The 18,939-nt window shown below is 38.5% G+C and overlaps 1 protein-coding gene across 19 annotated transcripts in view; it reads left to right on the top strand.

Annotated features, from left to right (window-relative positions):
• FANCC (FA complementation group C) overlaps nt 1–18,939 on the top strand; it is a 347,288-nt gene that overhangs the window by 77,620 nt on the left and 250,729 nt on the right. For 12 of the 19 annotated variants that reach the window (XM_061426127.1, XM_061426114.1, XM_061426112.1 and 9 more), the window contains one exon: nt 16,047–16,126. The exons of the other annotated variants lie outside the window; for them this stretch is intronic. The gene's annotated coding sequence lies outside the window, so the exon portion shown is untranslated. The remainder of the gene's footprint in view (nt 1–16,046; nt 16,127–18,939) is intronic. 19 annotated transcript variants of the gene reach the window in all.

Genomic DNA, 18,939 nt, shown 5'->3' with positions numbered 1-18,939 from the left:
GACGCTCTTTAATTCCTCTTCACTTTCTGCCATTAGAGCGGTATCATCTGTATATCTGAGGTTGTTGATATTTCTCCTGGCAGTCTTGATTCTAGCTTGTGAGTCATCCTGCCCAGCATTGCATTTTGTATGTTGTATATGCTCTTCATGTAGTTAAATAAACAGGGTGACAACATATAGCCTTGATGAACTCCTTTCCCAGTTTTGAACCAGTCTGTTGTTCCATGTCTGGTTCTGTTACTTCTTGACCTGCCTATACGTTTCTCAGTAGACAGGTAAGGTGGTCTGGTATTCCCATCTCCTTAAGAATTTCCCACAGTTTGTTGTGATCTACACAGTAAAGGCTTTAGCATAGTCAATGAAGCAGAAGTAGATGTTTTTCTGGAATTCCCTTGCTTTTACTGTGATCCAGCAGGTTTTGGCAATTTGATCTTTGATTCCTCTGCCTTTCTAAATCCAGCTGTACAATCTGGAAGTTCTCAGTTCATGTGGTGTTGAAGCCTAGCTTGAAGGATTTTGAGCATTACCTGCTGATTTCACATTAGTGAAATATAAATGGAGAAGCTATAGATTAAAATTAAATTCTTAGAGGAGCATAAAAATGAAAGAGAAATGTGATTGGAAATAAGAAAAAGAATGAAGTGCTATAGTGCTAATCAAATAGAAGCACTGAATGTGAATACTCAACAAATGAATCAAGATGGAAGAGCACAGGAAATCACAGGCTTGATAATGCAAGATGTTAGCACCAGTATTAAACACTGAATCCAGGTGCTAGGTGATATAACTATTACCTATTATGAGAATGCATACAAGGAAATTTACAGAAAGCATAAAAGCACAGACACCTGTATGAGAGTGCAACTTGCCAGGAGAATTTGTATCATGGCATGCTTGGACCAAGCAATAATCTTGACATGGTCCAGTGGTTTTCAAGTATTAATAACACATAGGCAGATAAATAAAATACATCAATGTCTAACTTACAACTATTAAGATCTGTTGGAGCAAATAGTTCCATAGCAAGTTTAGTTATCTCTTAACAGATCTATGGTTTTTCCAGTGGTCATGTATGGATGTGAGAGTTGGACTATAAAGAAAGCTGAGCGCTGAAGAATTGATGCTTTTGAACTGTGGTGTTGGAGAAGACTCTTGAGAGTCCCTTGGACTGCAAGGAGATCCAACCAGTCCATCCTAAAGGAGATCCGTCCTGGGTGTTCATTGGAAAGACTGATGTTGAAGCTGAAACTCCAGTACTTTGGCCACCTTGTGCGAAGAGTTGACTCATTGGAAAAGACCCTGATGCTGAGAGGGATTGGGGGCAGGAGGAGAAGAGGACGACAGAGGATGAGATGGTTGGATGGCATCACTGACTCAATGGACATGGGTTTGGATGGACTTCAGGAGTTGGTGATGGACAGGGAGGCCTGGTGTGCTGCAATTCATGGGGTCGCAAAGAGTCGGACATGACTGAGTGACTGAACTGAACTGAAAGAGAGATCATCTTACATAAAAAAGACACAATCACTTGGACAGTTCAGTTCAGTTGCTCAGTTGTGTCCGACTCTTTGGGTCTTTGCCAATGAGTCAACTCTTCACATGAGGTGGCCAAAGTATTGGAGTTCCAGCTTCAACATCAGCCCTTCCAGTGAACACCAAGGACTCATCTCTTTTAGGATGGACAGGTTGGATCTCCTTGCAGTCCAAGGGACTCTCAAGAGTCTTCTCCAGCACCAGAGTTCAAAAGCATCAATTCTTCGGAGCTCAGCTTTCTTCACAGTCCAACTCTCACATCCATACATGATCACTGGAAAAACCAATGAAATTGTATATAAACCCTACTTTAAAAATTATTCTTCCTTGCTGAAACATTAGCCTTTGTTTTAGAGAAAGCATGAATGTTTTTAGATAAAAAACCAATTTTAAAAATCTCATTCATTAGTGTTAAGTGTCAGACATTTTACTTTCATGTCAGATCCCCTGTTCTTAATACACAGATTGTCAGGAGCTCAGGACATGAATTTGTACAATTTACAAATTAAATTTCAGAGCTCTTGAGAGAAATTGTGACTTGGGCTTGGGAGGATAGGGAAATCTTATCAGCTGGAAAAATGGATTTTACTGTGTAGCAGTGGTAAAATCCCTTATCTTAGATATGTGTCTTGAATTTTTACTTAAGAAAATAGAAATGTATTTTATTCAGGAAAAAGCATACTGCAGGTATACAGTTTCTTTCTACAAATTCCTGCCTTTTTGTTAGAGATAAAATAGCAGATTTTCTAGTTTAACTTTTTGAGGGCAATTTGAATCGTTTCCATCTTGCAAATTATGCAATTTCATATTAAATAGCCAGTGGTGAGGTGGTCGCAGGGAAGTATTCAGTTCATTCAGCATCATCAGATTGATTTGACAAAAGGGATTCTTTTAACTGTGTGGAAAACATTTTTCTCCCTTTATCCTTTGGCAGAGGCAGACATTGTCTTTGGTTTCCCCACAGAAGTTTGGGTGGGTAGACTTGGGATGTGTAAATAGAAACAGCAGACAGAGAGATTGCCTCTGACAGTTGGAAGGACCCACTGAGAATTTTAGAATGAGCCTGTTGACCCTGATGATGTGGTATGGGATGGGGTTGTTAGAGAGATTTGAGAGAAGAATTAAGCAATTTGAATGTAAATGAGGAATGCAAATACTCAGAATAAAATGATAATTTATCCTTAAGAAAATAAGCCAAAATTTTTAGGTTGAGTCCCTGAAAAATTTTGCTTTTGTTAACAGATAAAAACAAAAGTTACTTTTCATATTCAGCTTTCATTTCCTTTTGTGACATGTCATCAGTGTTTTGTGATGTGGATGAGTGCTTGATCTATTTCTCAATGAATAAGATATGTGAACTTGGGCAAGAAATTGAATCTCTCTTTGCCTCAGTTTCTTCATTTATAAAACAGTGTTGTGGATATTGAGACATCAAAAGAGCTAATGGTTGTTGTTGCCATAGAATAAGCACTGTGTAAGTGTTAGCTGCTATAATCATCATCATTTTTATATCAAGAGATTGAGAAAGTCTGTTGAGGATGAAGTTATGTCTTCCTCTAATAACCTCAGTATATTTGATGTATTTTTATAGAAATGAATCAAGAATGAATTGTTCAGTGTTTAAAATATTTTGTAATATGTTCATGTTGCCTTTTAAAAATTAACTTTTGAAAGATATACATATTTTCTTAACTTTTTTCCTAATTAAAACAGCCAATAAATGTCACATAAAAAAAATACAGCCACATGGGACCATTTAGTTTTGGGGCAAAGAACTGTACATACCCCAGTAGTCCCTAAGGGCATTATTATATTACAAATCTATACAGCGGTTCTCAGTGATAGGCAGCCCCCAAGTCATCCAGATTTTAGGATGTGCTTTCAAAAAGACATGGAACTGTATGTTTGTTTTTGAAAGAAATCTCCATCATGAGGACATATAGCAAATCTGGGCACTTAAAATTCCTCTGTGATTTTAGCAAGCTCTGTCGGGTTTAGTGAATTCTTAAGTGCATTGAAATTAAAGGTTTCTGTGTTTTTTTCATGGCCTTGAAGTTAGCATGAGAGAAACAGAGCTCTTAGTCTTTGTTGCAGGTTTTCATACTCCTTTTGTAGTACTGTCAGTACATACTGTGTAATAGGGCAGTGATGGCTTGAAGTACTGTCTTTGTTTTTGTTTTGTTTAACCTGTGCAATTGGTCAGGTTTATGTTGTGGTGGTGGTAAGTTTGTTTTCTTGTTTAATAAACTGCCATTGAGCCAACAAATTCTCTTACCTGTGAAGAATAAAGTGGAAGATGGATGATAATTAAGATTTTTGTATTTAACTACTAAAGTTTACTAGTTTAGAACTCTTAGAAGTAATAGCAGACAATCTCCCAATTTAGAGATGGGCCAAGAAGTGCACAGTAAGTGTTCAGGTAAATGTATTTTGAATGACAAATAAATTAATCACATCTAGATGTTACCATTTTCTGAAGAATGCAGTAGCTCTCACACTTTCCTTCTCAGGAGCAAGAAAACCTTTCCTGGAGGCCTCTATCCCAGATGTCTCCTTGTATCTCCTTGGCCAGGATACAGTTATGGTTGTAACTTTACTCCAGTTAAGAGATGTGGGATTACCCTCATAGACTTAGCTGTAATAAGTGTTTTGGGTAAACCACAAGGATGACTACACTACTGGATATAAAAATAATACATTTCCTTTTATCTTGGGAAATTTAGAAAATAACGAGAAGTATAATTAAGCAAATAAAATCACCACACAGAGGTAACTATTGTTAACATTGCAGTATTTAGCTTTTCAGTTTTTGTTGCACAAATATATTTGTGTATATAAAATTGCAGTCATCCTGTGTATAGTATTTTATAGTCTTAAATTTAGTCATCTAACACAAGCATTTTTCCATGCCACTAAATCATGTCCCTCTAAAATGAGACAGGGGTTTGTTGGTACTTTTATCTGGCTATATTACAAATTAGTTAGTTGCTTGTTGGAAATTTAGATAACAGTTTTTTTGCTGTTGTATGCAGTGAACATCCTTATATATCACTCATTGTGTACATAGCTGGTTATTTCCTTAGGCTCTGTTCCTAGAAGTGGGTTTATAGGTGAAAGGGTGTAAACACTTTCAAAGCTTTTGGGATACTTTTCCTATTATCCTCCAGAAAAACTCGTACAAGTTACACTCCCATAAACCTGTATATGAGTGGCCATTTAACTGTATTCTTGCCAGCACTGGGAATTACTTTTTAACTGCTAATTTTATAGTCAAGAATTGGTATTCTTTTGTTTTACTCTGATTTTTTTTTCTGTTTTTTGTATTACCACTGTTATTGACTATTTTTTCATTTAATCAGCAGTCCAGATATCAGTTGATGAAAGAATAAATATGTGTTTCTTGATGTGATCTTCTTAACATGGCATCATTTTTACTTTTTAATTATGATATACATAAAAGAACATAATGTTAATGTTAAGTGTAAAACTTCATAGAATTTAAAACATTCTACTTTATGTTTACTTAAAATATTTATTTTATTTATAATATTGTACTAATTTAAAATTATAGTTTCTCTGAGCCAACTCTGGGTGAATTATTCCATCATAGTTGTAACCTTCCTGAAGTTCCTAATTACATATAAATTTCATCTTTGATACTGACTAAAAAATAGCTTCTTTTCAAAGTCTTTCATGTTATTTAGTAGATGTCTGTGATTTTTACTCACAGATCTTTGCTGCGACAACATAGCATTTTCTTTATCTTCACTTTCTCTCAGGTATAAAAAAAACCTTTGTTATATAGGAGGAATTTTTAAATGTCTTTTTAAGCTTTCCTCCTTACATCGTAGATTATTTTTTCTTTTTCTTCTTTTTATTGTATGAGTGTGTGTGTGTGTGTGTGTGTGTGTGTAGGAGTAATCTCAGAGCTCAAGTAAATGATGTTTTCCTGTGTTATTTATTAACAGTTACAGCTACTGCACATTGTCAACATTTGTCTCATTTAATCTACTTTTTATTTCTAGGCGATTGGTATCATTATACTTTTTGGTTCTAGGCGATTGGTATCATAACCCTTTTCTTTTAAAGAGATGAAATATTGTGAGCCACACAGCTGACAACGGTAGAGCTAGTTTGGAGCTCCGTTTCCTGGTGACGTGCTTGGATTTCACATTATTCGCTGTGCTGTGCTTGGTCTTGCGCATTAAAAGAGACTGAACTGAAGTTTTCAAGTTATCTTGAGAAATTTACAGTTTAGTTAAATTTGGTTCTCACTCTCAAGTAGACTCTTCTCCATATTATTTGCAGCTAGAAAAATAAAAGGCCTCAAATATAATTTAATATAACCATTAAGAACCATAGCACTTTTACAGTCATTTTTGTTATAAACGAGTGTTTATACAGCCCATGACTTGATAGCAGACCAAACCATCTTATATTACCATATTTTGAATGTAGCAGGAACTGGCTTAGCAAAATTTTGAAATCTCTGACTCTAATATTTGTGGTATAGTAAAACAAACAGCTCTGTGGCTTTCAGGTTTGTGTGGTGCAGCCTGTCCAAGGCACTGATGCTTATTCTCTGTTGATTCCCTAGGTTTCAGGAGTGCTTTTGCTGACAGGCATTTAAGTTCACCAGGAGAGATTATTTCTACCTAGTGGAGGAATCTTGGAGAAAGATATCATCATTGTTTGTTAGAAATGCCATAACTAATGATAGTAGCTAACATTTTTTGAGTGCTTACAGTGTGCCAGGCACAAGTCTAAGTGCTTTCTGGATAGTAATACATTTTATTATTCACAGTAATTCCTAGGTTTTCCCCATTTAAAGATGCAGAAACTGAGGCATGAGGAGGTTAAGTAATTTCCCAAGGTCACAGGGCAAAGTGAGAATTCAAACCTTGGCAGTCTACCTCCAGAGGCAGCCTCCTTAGTTACTCTGTTACACTGACACTTACTAGATGAAGAGGGAGAGGGTAGACTCATAAGTAGCTGTTCATGTTTTTGGAAAAGGTTAATCTTATTTCTAGTGGCAGTCAAAATAATTAAGCTATTCAGTTCAGTTCAGTCACTCAGTAGTGTCTGACTCTTTGCAAGCCCATGGACTGTAGCACGCCAAGCTTCCCTATTCATCACCAACTCCCAGAGCTTGCTCAAACTCATGTCCATTGAGTTGGTGATGTCATCCAACCATCTCATCCTCTGTCGTCCCCTTCTCCACCTGCCTTCAATCTTTCCCAATATCAGGGTCTTTTCTAAGGAGTCTGTTCTTCACATTAGGTGGCCAAAGTATTGGAGTTTCAGCATCAGTCCTTCCAATGAATATTCAGGCCTGATTTCCTTTAGGATGGACTGGTTGGATCTCCTTGCAGTCCCAGGGACTCTCAAGAGTTTCCTCCAACACCACAGTTTAAAAGCATCAATTCTTCAGCGCTCAGCTTTTTTCACAGTCCAACTCTCACATCCATACATGACCACTGGAAAAAAACATAGCTTTGACTAGACGGACCTTTGTTGACAAAGGATGGTCTCTGCTTTTTAATATACTCTCTAGGTTTGTCGTAGCTTTTCTTCCAAGAACAAGTGTCTTTTAATTTCATGGCTGTAATCACCATCTGCAGTGATTTAAGACAAGATGGTAGAGTAGCTATTGCCACTCATTAAATTCTTAACTCATAAAAATGAGTTGTTTTATGCCTAATATTACTGTGGAACCCAGTGAATATTTAGATAAACTTGCACTTCCAGTAAATAGTTTTCTAGAAAGATGGTGTTTAAAACAAAATGTAAAGAGTGGGTTCAGAATCAATGTGACAGTCACAGAATGAGTGATCTTGCTAATGCTTTATAATAAATATTGCAGACCATGCCTCATTGATTGTGTACTCTGTGCTTTATAACTATATCTTCCAGAAATGGCAGGCTAAATAATTTGGAATTGCCCAGGCTGGCTGTAGGCAGAATTTGCATTTGACCCCTTCTCGTTTCACCTATCATTGATTGGGACCTTCGTCTGTTCTTCCTTTCCCTGTTTCAGCATGCTCCTCCTGAGACATTGGTATTAATGTTTAAGAGTATGTTTCATCTTCTCAGGGTATTTGCGTTTAATAAAAACTCAAGGGCCATGCTGCAGAATTACTTCCACTATTTGCCTCATTCCTTGATGAGGCTCAGGAAATTTCTTCATATCATCATCTCTCTTCCAGCAGTCTATTTTGCTGTCAAGTCTAGACCTCAAGAAGGAGGCAGTGAATAGGGAGAAGAGTAGATGGAGAAAAGTCTAAATGAGATGGGAAGGCATGTGTGTAGATCATGAGTGGGAAAAGCAAGGGATCCCAGAGAACTCACGGAAGCAGGAAAGAATAATGCTCCGTTTGGAAATGAGGCAAGTAAGGTAAATTGAAGATATTCAGGACAGATGGTTCAAAAATGAAGGAACTTCTCCTGACTGAGTATAATACAATGAAACAAGAATATAGACACGTGATAGAGTTAAGATTTTGCAATAAAAATGCATATAATATAAGATTATGCATTTAATTTTTTATGAATTATCTTTTGAATTATTTCTGGTTCACAATTGATTAAAACAATGAAACATTTTATAAATTTTGAAACTATTAAATATAAAAGTAAAATTTTATGTGAATTGCCGCTGTTAAGGAGAGTAAGAGGTGATGGTGATATTTTTGGTGAGTGCCTTCAGAAATGTTATCAGTGCTCATCTTTTGAATGATCTCTTTGTTTTGCTTTGTAAAAGGTTTTTCATTTGATGCAGTCCCAATTAGTTTTGCTTTGGTTTCCTTTGCCTGAGGAGATATATTAAAATTTATATATTCCTGAAAACCACTGTCTGTTTTCTTCTAGGAGTTTTATGATTTCAGATCTTACATTTAAGGTCTCAATCCATTTTGAGTTGATTTCTGTATATAGTGTGAGAGTAATCCAATTTGATTCTTTTGCATGTAGTTGTCCAGTTTTCCCAATACTATTTATTAATGAGGGTGTTTCTTTCTCATTGTATTGTTTTACTTCTTTTGTTGTAGATTAATTGACCATATAAATACGGGTTCACTTCTGGGCTCTGTTTTTTGTTCCATTGATCTATATGTCTGTTTTTGTGCCAATACCATACTCCTTTGATTATTGTAAATTTGTAGTATAGTTTGAAATCAGGGTATGTGATTCCTCCAGCTTTATTGTTCTTTCTCAAATTTGTTTTGTGCTAAAGTCTTTCTGTTTCTACCCAAATTTTGGAATTATTTGTTTCAGTACTAAGATGCCATTGGTGTTTTGAAAGGAATTGCATTGAAGTAGTATGGTCATTTTGTAGTATGGTCATTTTAACAATATTAAGTCTTTAATCCATGAACATGGTATATCTTTCCATTTCTTTGTACCATCTTCAATTTCTTTCAACAGTGTCTTATAATTTTTCACATAGGTCTTTTACTTCTTGGTTAGATTTAGTCCTAGACATTTTATTCTTTTTGATGCAATTGTAAGTGGGATTGTTCCCTCTTCTTCCCCTCCCTGCTCCCCCCACCACTGCCAGGCATTTTATTTGTAGGTATTACATCCCTCGAAAAAAAAATCCAAGGATTTTCCTTCCTGTGTGTTTTCATCTTGCTTTTTCATGGTTCATGATGCCAGCTGAAGTTGTCAGTACAATGAAACCAAACTGACAGGATGGGAGCAGGTTATTCTGGCATTTTTCTAGATGTTAATCTGGGGCTGATCACTCCACACTTATTTAGCCTGCCTGTGAGGTTCACAGCAATTTTCCCAGCTCTGTGATGATCTATGATTTCAAATTCACCAATGTAACCATGCTTCACCATCATAGTTAGAAACCTGACGATGACTTTGGAGCACAGCCTAATAAGCACCTGGCATTTGCCTCTCTTTTCAGCACTGTTGATACAGGACATTCACACTTTTTCACTCTCCTCTTTCACCCTCATCAAGAGTCTTTTTAGTTTCCTCTTTGCTTTCTGCCATTAGAGTGGTATCTGCATTTCTGAGGTTGTTGATATTTCTCCCAGCAATGTTGATTCAAGCTTGTGAGTCATCCAGCCTGGCTTTTAGCTTAAAGTACTCTGCATAGAGGTTAAATAAGCAGGGTGGCAATTGACAGCCTTGACGTACTCTGTTCCCAGTTTTGAACCAGCCTGTTGTTCTATGCCTGGTTCTAACTGTTGCTTCTTTCCCTGCATACAGGTTTCTCAGGAGGCAGGTAAGGTGGTCTGATATTCATTCCCATCTTTTTAAGAATTTTCCACAGTTTTTTGTGGTCTACACAGTCAAAAGCTTTAGCGTAGTCAATGGAACAGAAGTAGATGTTTCTTTGGAATTACTTTGCTATTTTTAATGATCCAACAGATGTTGGCAATTTGATCTCTGATTCCTCTGCCTTTTCTAAATCCAGCTTGTACATCTGGAAGTTCTTGGTTCATGTACTGTTGAAGCCTAGCTTGAAGGATTTTGACCATTACCTTGCTAGCATGCGAAATGAGTGCAATTGTGTGGTATTTGGAACAGTCTTTGGTGTTGCCTTTCTTTGGGATTGGAATGGAAATTGACCTTTTTGAGTCCTATGGCCACTGTTGAGTTGTCCAAATTTGCTGGCACATTGAGTGCAGCACTTAGCAGCAGCATCTTTTAGGATTTGAAATAGCTTAGCTGGGACTCCATCACCTCCACTAGCTTTCTTCGTGGTAATGCTTCCTAAGCCAAAGGTTACAATCATGCTTAAGCTGTGAAAATTTTCAAGATTTTTACCCATAGTTATTAAGCAAATAGACTCATACTCTTTCTTTGATGTTTTAAATTTTTTATCTTAACCAGATAGATATGGTTAAACTTTTTGAGCATTGCCAGACCAAATACAGTTCTTGTGGTGTGACAGGGAAGGATCAGTAGATCAGTAGCACATTATTAGCCCTTAGGCTGGGCACATACATACCTACATAATTAACCTGTTACTTGAGATCACCTTGCCTCTAAACAAGTGGTCTTGAAAATGAGGTAGAGAAAGGTAAAAAGATCAGACTGCTTGTGACAGGGAGAGGAACATCTGTTAGAGGAAGGGTTTAAAGAAAATCTGGCCCGTGGAATTAATGCCAGAGGGCATGTGCTGCTGTAGAATATCCTGTAGTCTAAGTTGGATGAATAAACAAACCAAGCAACCAAAAAACCTTCATATTTTACATGTGAGAGGAGCTCTCCCTTATGAAATTCTTAGTTGACATTGGAAATGCATAGTATCTTGAGGGTAGAGTTAGGGGGAGACACAATAAAAAGCTTTTGTATTTTAATTTCCTGGTGGTTGAGGAGTCACATAGTAGACTTTGAAGCAGATAATACCTCACAGTATAACCAACACAAATTATCCTCTATGTCTGGAGGAAGCAAGCATCTGGCTGTCTGAATTTATGGAATTGTAACTCAGAGAACTGATTAATTTTACTATATAGGGTGTGAGGGCTGCAGCTGCTGCCAGGTAATAGTTGAGATCCATTTTTTACCTTTTTCACTCTGCTCCTGCTATTTCTGAACCTTATTCTTTGAGCGTCTAGAGTAGATTTGAGTTTTGTTGAGCCAAAATTGCTCCTGTCACCATGGCCTTTAAAAAAGACTCTTTTATTTTATTTTATTATAGAGGAGTTTTAGGTTCTTAGAAAAATTGAGTAGAAAGTACAGACTTACCATATAGTTTGTTCCCCTACATATGTACAACCTCCTCCATTATCAACATCCTTGCCACATTAACTGTACACTTGTTACAGTTAATGAACCTTCACTGACATATCATAATCATCCAAAGTCCGTCGTTTACTTTAGGGTTCACTCTTGGTATGGTACATTCTATGGGGTTAGAAAAATGTATAGTGACATATATCCAGCATTAGAGTATCATGCAGAGTGGTTTCGCTGTCCTAAAAATTCTCTGTATCCTGCCTATTTATCCTCCCCTCTTCTCAACCCCTATCAGCCTTTTTTTTTTTTTAAATTACCCAAGGAGCCAGTTCTGTTATAATTCCATTGCTCTGTACAACTGTTGCACTGTACTTTGATCACAGTTAGTTCAGAGGATTTTTTTCTTCTATAAGGACTGCTGATATCTTCTTTTTACTCCTTTCCTCAAAGTAATGGCAGGTCAGTGACCAGATTGTATAACAGAGATGGTTTTTTGTTTCCTAAGATTTCCCTGATAGTCTGCTAATTGAAGATACTTCTGGATATTAAATGATAAAACCTGAGAATACAGCCCTAAGTAGTAAGGTTTTGCTATAGACTCATAGAGCTAGAAGGAAGTTTTAGTGTCCTACTCTTTGTTTACAGATTGTGGTCATCTCTTCCATAGATCTCAAATACAGAAATGACGCAATTCTCCTGAGTGTCCTTAACTAAAAGAGCTATATAACTCTTGATTACCATAATGCACATGCTGATCATTTCCTCTTTGCCTACCTGCCTTTGAAGAATCTGCACAGACTTTAGTACCTGTCAAACACCAGTCTCTGTGGGATGAGCAGCTGACCCGGTAGAAAACAATTTAGAGACTTTGTTGAATGCATTGAGCCAATTAAATTTTCTTCCTGAGAATATGGACCCTGAGGGTCTGAGTTAATTAGATGATGATGAATCCTTTGACTGAAGGATCACAGGGACTTGTGACTCGGTTCTGAACTACACCGTAAAAGCCATGAGCTGGTCAGAGGGAACAAAAGTGCAGAGGAAGCCAGTCTAAAGTGAGAAGCTGTGGAGTGGAGCAGATGCACGGAGACCCATGAGAGACGGCGGCGGGAGCTTCTAGTTTCACTTCCCATTTGGTCCATCTAAACTCCATTTTCCTTTCTCGGATCTCCATGAGATCGTTTGTAGCTTTTCTGTAATGTGTTCCCTCCCCCCCCATTTGACTTGAACTAGTTGTGTGAATTTTTATTCTACAACTGAGATACTGCTAGTAGAATCTCATGTAAGAGAGTCTTTAAGACTCCTTGAGTTGAGTCTTATAAGGTCTTATTATAAGATCTTAAGAAAGGTCTTATTATTAGTGCAAAATAAGTGTACATCAGGTGGCCTCTAGCCAGTTAATGTTTTCTTCACCTCTAGGCATTTATTAACTCATTTACTGTGTGTGTGCTGAGTCAGTTGTGTCTGACTCTTTGCGGCCCCACAGACTGTAGCCCACCAGTCTCTGGCCATGGAGTTCTCCAGGCAAGATTACTGGAGTGGGTAGCCATTCCCTTCTCCAGGGAATCTTCCCAACCCAGAAATCAAACCCGGTCTCCTGCATTGCAGGCGGATTCTTTACTGTCTGAGCCACGAGAACGACCTTCTCTTCCCTTTTCTAGGCTAAAGAATGTCTATACAATTTCATCCTTTCTCAAAAGAGAAAAAAAAAAGGTTTTGTTGTTTTCTGATTCTATTCATCACATTTTTCTTCAGTCCTTTCATAACACCCTGGGTAGAATACTAGGGAGTTGGTGCTAGGAGACTTGGACTCTGTTCTTGCTGGGACTCCAGCCAGATGGATGGTCTAAGGAAGGTACTTCCTTCCTCATGCCCCCTGTTACCTCTGCAGTGATGTGAAAGGGCTGGGCCAAATCACTGACTTCCAACCTATACCTCTTGCTTTCCTTAAAAATAATAGTAACAGGTTCCAGGGATTAGGATGTGGATATGTATTTTAGATGGGGGAGTAGCATCTAGCTTATTGTAGATGAGATGGCATGTTTGAACCATTTTTTAAAATTTTGTCCCATATTCTTGATAAGACATTGATGAAGAGGGCCAAGAAATCAATCTACTTACCAGGTGGCATTTATCATACTGTAGATGAAATAAATATATCTTAATGTACCTTACATAAGATATATTAAATAAATATATCTTAAATATATCTTATTCTATATATAGAAATATAATTCATTTCTGTAAACGCAGTCACTAAGTGAAAAGCCAGTGAAGAAAAAGCTACCTCTTAACTTTAATGGAAAAATTTATTATGTGTTTCAACCTAAGATACCCAAACATTTTGCACAAATAGACAAATATAACATTGAGCAATGAAAGCATTTGTATATAAGAAGTAAATAAAATTTTGAAAATAACTACAGTTTATACATAAAATTTAATGATGCTTTGTTGCCTCAATAAATAAGAAAGAGGTGGCATGATAGGCTGTGGGAATTGATGGAAGAGGGAAGGAACCATTCTTTGCAAGATGGTAGAGAGTCAGGTTGGAGAAGGAAATGGCAACCCACTCCAGTGTTCTTGCCTGGAGAATCCCGGGGGACAGGGGAGCCTGGTGGGCTGCCATCTCTGGGGTCGCACAGAGTCGGACACGACTGAAGCGACTTAGCAGCAGCAGCAGAGAGTCAGGTGATGAATTTTCAGGCATGTGTTCAATATCAGTAGTGCTTAGTGATAATTTTTTTTTTCCTTTGGGACTTTGACAGAATAAACTTCTGATTGTGGACACCTTTGACATCAAAGAAGAAGTATTTTTTGGTACAAAAAAAATAGCAATATATAAGTTTACAATTCATATACCTCCTTGAAAGATGCTGCATTAATTGCCTGAGGCTGCTGTAACAAACAATTACCAATTTAGAGACTGAAAGCAGAAGAAAGGTATTTTATGGTTCTGGAGGCCAGAAGTCTGAAATCTGGCAGGACTGCTTTCCCTCTGGGGACACTAGAGGAGAATCCGGTCCTGGCTTCTGGTGACTGCCAGCGAAAGCACTTCTGAGCTCGTGACTACATGGCTCCGATCTCTGCCCACCTGTCTCCTCCTCTGTGTGTCTGCCTCATACTCCCTGTTTCTCACAAGGATACATCTGATTTCTTTTATGGCTTACCTTGGTAATCCATTATAAGTACTTCCTTTCAAGATTTTTAATCATATTATTTGCCATACAAAGTGAATATGAATTCACTCCTTCAAAGTAATAATTGCAGGTCCCAGGGAGACCATACATTTGCGGGGGCCATCATTTAGGCTACTATGTATGCAATGGCATTTGAATAATTTTAAAAATCTTTTCGTTCTGTCATATTCTTGACAAGAAACTGATGTGTTGAGTGAATTAATGAGTATTCTTTATCTGAAATTATAATGTCGGTATGTTGCCTTTAGTGATTTATGTAATATTCTATGAAGTGAAAAGATCAGGTAATGAGGAGAAAAAACGGAGTTATTTTCCAAAAAGTGGTCTATCTTTTTAAGAGCCCTCATGGCAAGGAGCCATCACCTGAAACCTGTGTTTGCCTACTGCACCTAATCCTAAGGCTGGCTTCTATATCATGGTGAGATAGCTGTGAGCGGCAGCTGGAACTCTTATTTCCTTCTTCACATCTGACAAGGAGAGAGTCTGTTCTCAGAAACTCCTGGGCTAGTGATCGAGTGTTCTAGCATGGGTGAGGGAGTGACATTTTGGACCAGACAGTTGCTGGTCTTGCGGACTGTCCTGTGTATTGTAGGAAGTGTAGTAGCACCCGTGGCCTCTATCCACTGGATGTCAGCAGCACACTCCTCTAGTTGTGACAACTAAAAATGCCATCAGACATTGTCAGAGGTCCCCTGTGGGTCAAGGTTGTCCCTGATCGAGAACCACTGCTTAACCCAATCAGAGCTCATTCTTGTCTCACCAAAATCTGCTGGCTAAGAAATTTTAGGTTCCTGTTAGGAAGGAGGAATGTAGAAAATAAGTGTTGGAGAGGTAACTGCAAATGTTCACTACATCTGAAATTCTAATGAGGGCCCAAACGGGGTCAAATCTAGCAGACCTACTAAATTTTTTCTAGGCCTCTGTTGGTATATTGTTGTCCAACTCTTTGTTGTGTCTGACTTTTTGCAATCCTATGGAGTATAGCCCACCAGCCTCCTCTGTCCATGGGATTTTCCAGGCAAGAATATTGGAGTGGGTTCCCCTTCCCTTCTCCAGGCAATCTTCCCAACCCAGGAACTGAACCTGCATCTCCAGCATTGGAAGGTGGATTCTTTACCACTGAGCCACCTGGGAGGCCCCTCTGTTGTCTAACATTATTTTTTAATAATATCTATTTTATATTGGACAAATAAAACCCAATATTATGTCTTTTTTTCCCCCCAATTCTATGGGCCTGTGAATCACATGTTTTTTTTTTTTTTCCCTGCTTTATTTCTGTCAACTAGTTGGTTGCTTTTTATCTTAGAATTTGCCTCTTTCTTGTATAACCTCATTCTTTCCCAGCAAGTCTCTCTGCTGAGGTTTTCACATTCAGTTGGATTTACCCTTCCTATGACACTGCTCTGGTTTCCCGTTGCTGCAGGGCTTTAACAAGCACACCATATAGTGCAAACTGCACTTAGCATAGCCATGTATGAACACAAGAGAACTGTGATTGGAATTTTTCTAGAGTATCCTCTTTTATTCTACGAAGCAATTGAAATAGAATAAAGACATATTTATTGCTTTGAAATTTTCAATGATTTCCAAGTTAACAAATTTGTACTCTTACAGGCATCAGATGACTGGCATTTTGGGGCGATGTGTTATTTCTTCCATGGTTGTGCCGTGTAGAGGATCCCCTCTATTTTCGTGTGAGTACTCTGGCTATGGTGGAACCCCTGACAGTAACTGATGACAGAAAGCACGACATGATCGGGATTAAACATGAGTTGCTGCTTTTTCATCACACTTAAGGCCTGGTAGAGGTTATGCATACAGTGGCTCATAAACAGAGTACCCCCATCGGACCAATAAAAAGTAACAAGACTACATGACATATAAGCTAGAATTTATGTGAGCTGTTCAAGCAAGTCTGGGTCAAGGATTTTGTAATTGGCAGTAACTAAGAGCTTCATGAGAGCCTGAGGGGCTACAGAAAGAGCTCTATTTTTGCCATGGCTTTTGCTTTATTCTGTATATATGCAGCATAGTAGAAACAATCTGCCTTACTATGATATTAGTTACACAACCCCCCAAACTGTCCTTCTCTGTGTATTTTCTTCTGTATTTTACTAGCAGCTCATTTGGCCTCCAGCTTTGCTGGTCTAGAACTTCTGTGTTCATTTTAAGCTCCTCGAGGGAAGGGGGGCTACTGTAATCATCTTCAAATGAGTTTGAAAAAAAGCACAATTCCCCAGTCTTAGTATTGTGCCTTGTGTGGTTTAAAATTTGACTGAATGACTTGATATATATCCTTTCTAGACTCATTAGAACCCATAGGTTGCCCCCTTGAGTTTTCTCTGCTTCTTGGAAAACAGATAGGAGAAGAGATCTAGAAATAGAGTATTCACTGAGATAGCTGAAGCTGAGTAGGATACTGATAGTAGCAAGACTCATTTTACTATGGTTATTAAAGCAAAAATGAGGGCAACGATTCCTTTTTCAGGAGGTCTTGGCAAGGACCCTAGTTTTAAACAAGAAAGAGACACAGCCAGTTATATTGAAATGATTTGAAGTCCATCCCTCCACAGTCACGTTTTTCTGAAGCCAAGGTAAACAGTTGGTTAGAGGTGGGTATAGAACAAGCCATTTTTTGGTAAATGGATAAATTGTCCCTTGGAACATTTCAGTAGGTGGTGCTCTTGTGCCATACTATAACAAAATTTTTAGAAAATTTATGAGACCCTGTGGCTAGTTCTAGAGCCTTTGTCCCTCTTGATCCCCTTGAGTGACTACCAGGTATACCACTTGGATAGCATGATGTGGGTGGTTTTAGTGAGAGATTTTATATCTGGAAATAAGGCAAATTCAGGTCTCTTACCTTCTTTAGCTTGGCTGAGTTCTGCTTTCCAGGGGAACCTAAATGAGAGGTTCACTAATCTTTATGAAAAATTGATGACTCTTGTTCAGTCGTTCAGTCATGTCTGACTCTTTGTGACCCCATGGGCTGCAGCATGCCAGGCTTCTCTGTCCTTCACCATCTCCTGGAGTTTTCTCAAACTCATGTCCGTTGAGTCGGTGATGCCATCCAACCATCTCATCCTCTGTCGTCCCTTTCTCCTCCTGCCTTCAGTCTTTCCTAGCATCAGGGTCTTTTTCCAGTGAGTAAGCTCTTTGCATCAGGTGGCCAAAGTACTGGAGCTTTAGCTTCAGCATCAGTCCTTCCAATGAAAATTCAGGGTTGATTTCCTTTAGGACTGACTAGTTGGATGCAGTGGCACCCCACTCCAGTACTCTTGCCTGGAAAATCCCATGGATGGAGGAGCCTGGTAGGCTGCAGTCCATGGGGTCGCTAAGAGTCGGACACGACTGAGCGACTTCACGTTCACTTTTCCCTTTCATGCATTGGAGAAGGAAATGGCAACCCACTCCAGTGTTCTTGCCTGGAGAATCCCAGGGACGGGGGAGCCTGGTGGGCTGCCATCTCTGGGGTCGCACAGAGTCGGACACGACTGAAGCGACTTAGCAGCAGTTGGATCTCCTTGCAGTCCAATGGACATTCAAGAGTCTTCTCCAGCACCACAGTTTGAAGGCATCAGTTCTTTGCACTTAGCCTTTTTTATTATCCTGCTCTCACATCCATACAGGACTACTGGAAACACCATAGCTTTGACTATACTAACCTTTGTAGGCAAAGTGATTAGTCTAGTCTTTATCTAAACAATTATGATGTGTGTTATATATTACCAGTTTTCTGAGACCAGTTGTTCTATTGGAAATCGTCTGTGGTCCTCCCGATAACTTCAGATAACGTCTGTTAAATGAAGATATTACCCTCCAGATAACATCTGTTATCCTTTCCAGATAACTCAGGCTTTCATTCTTGTTTCTTTATGCTTCCAGACAAGACGCAATGGAATGAAATAATATGTTGTAAAGAAATTTATAAGTGGTGAAGGATCAAAGACGAAAAACATCAAGTTCAGATAGCAGCTGATGATAACTAGAGCTGACATTGAACCCTGTTGGCATCAGCTCCTTGTCTCAGTTCTTTTGCTGTATGTGTAATGAGTCCATTGGTCTGAAGTTGGTTGTGATACCATGACGAACAAGACATCCAAAAAGTCCATGTTAGGGGCTGCTGGCAGAAACATGGTGGGCAAGAAAGAGAAATTTAAATCCAGACTACATGTCATTCCAGGGTGGACAAATCTCTTGTTGCTAGAAGTTTTTAGAAACATTTAAAGTTCTGCTTTTTCAGGAGGCTTTTTGTTTCTAAAATGAAAGACAGTCACCTCACTTTGTATCCACAAACTGTTAAGAAAGCGGCAAAATGCTCATGGGACTTTTGCCTCAGCATGAGCGTGCTGCTCTGAGATGCTTAATTCCCCATCGTCTCAGCTGCAGCTCTAGCGGCTTGTCTCTTGAGCCTTGCAGTCCAGCAGATCCAGTGATATTCAGGGTGCTTTCTGGTAGCTTTTGAGATTTTCTTTTTACAATTAATATTTTAGTCTGTGTGGGTTTT

This window comes from Bos javanicus, chromosome 8, assembly GCF_032452875.1.
Source record: "Bos javanicus breed banteng chromosome 8, ARS-OSU_banteng_1.0, whole genome shotgun sequence".
NCBI lineage: Eukaryota > Metazoa > Chordata > Mammalia > Artiodactyla > Bovidae > Bos > Bos javanicus.
This window is presented reverse-complemented; position numbering and strand designations above follow the sequence as displayed.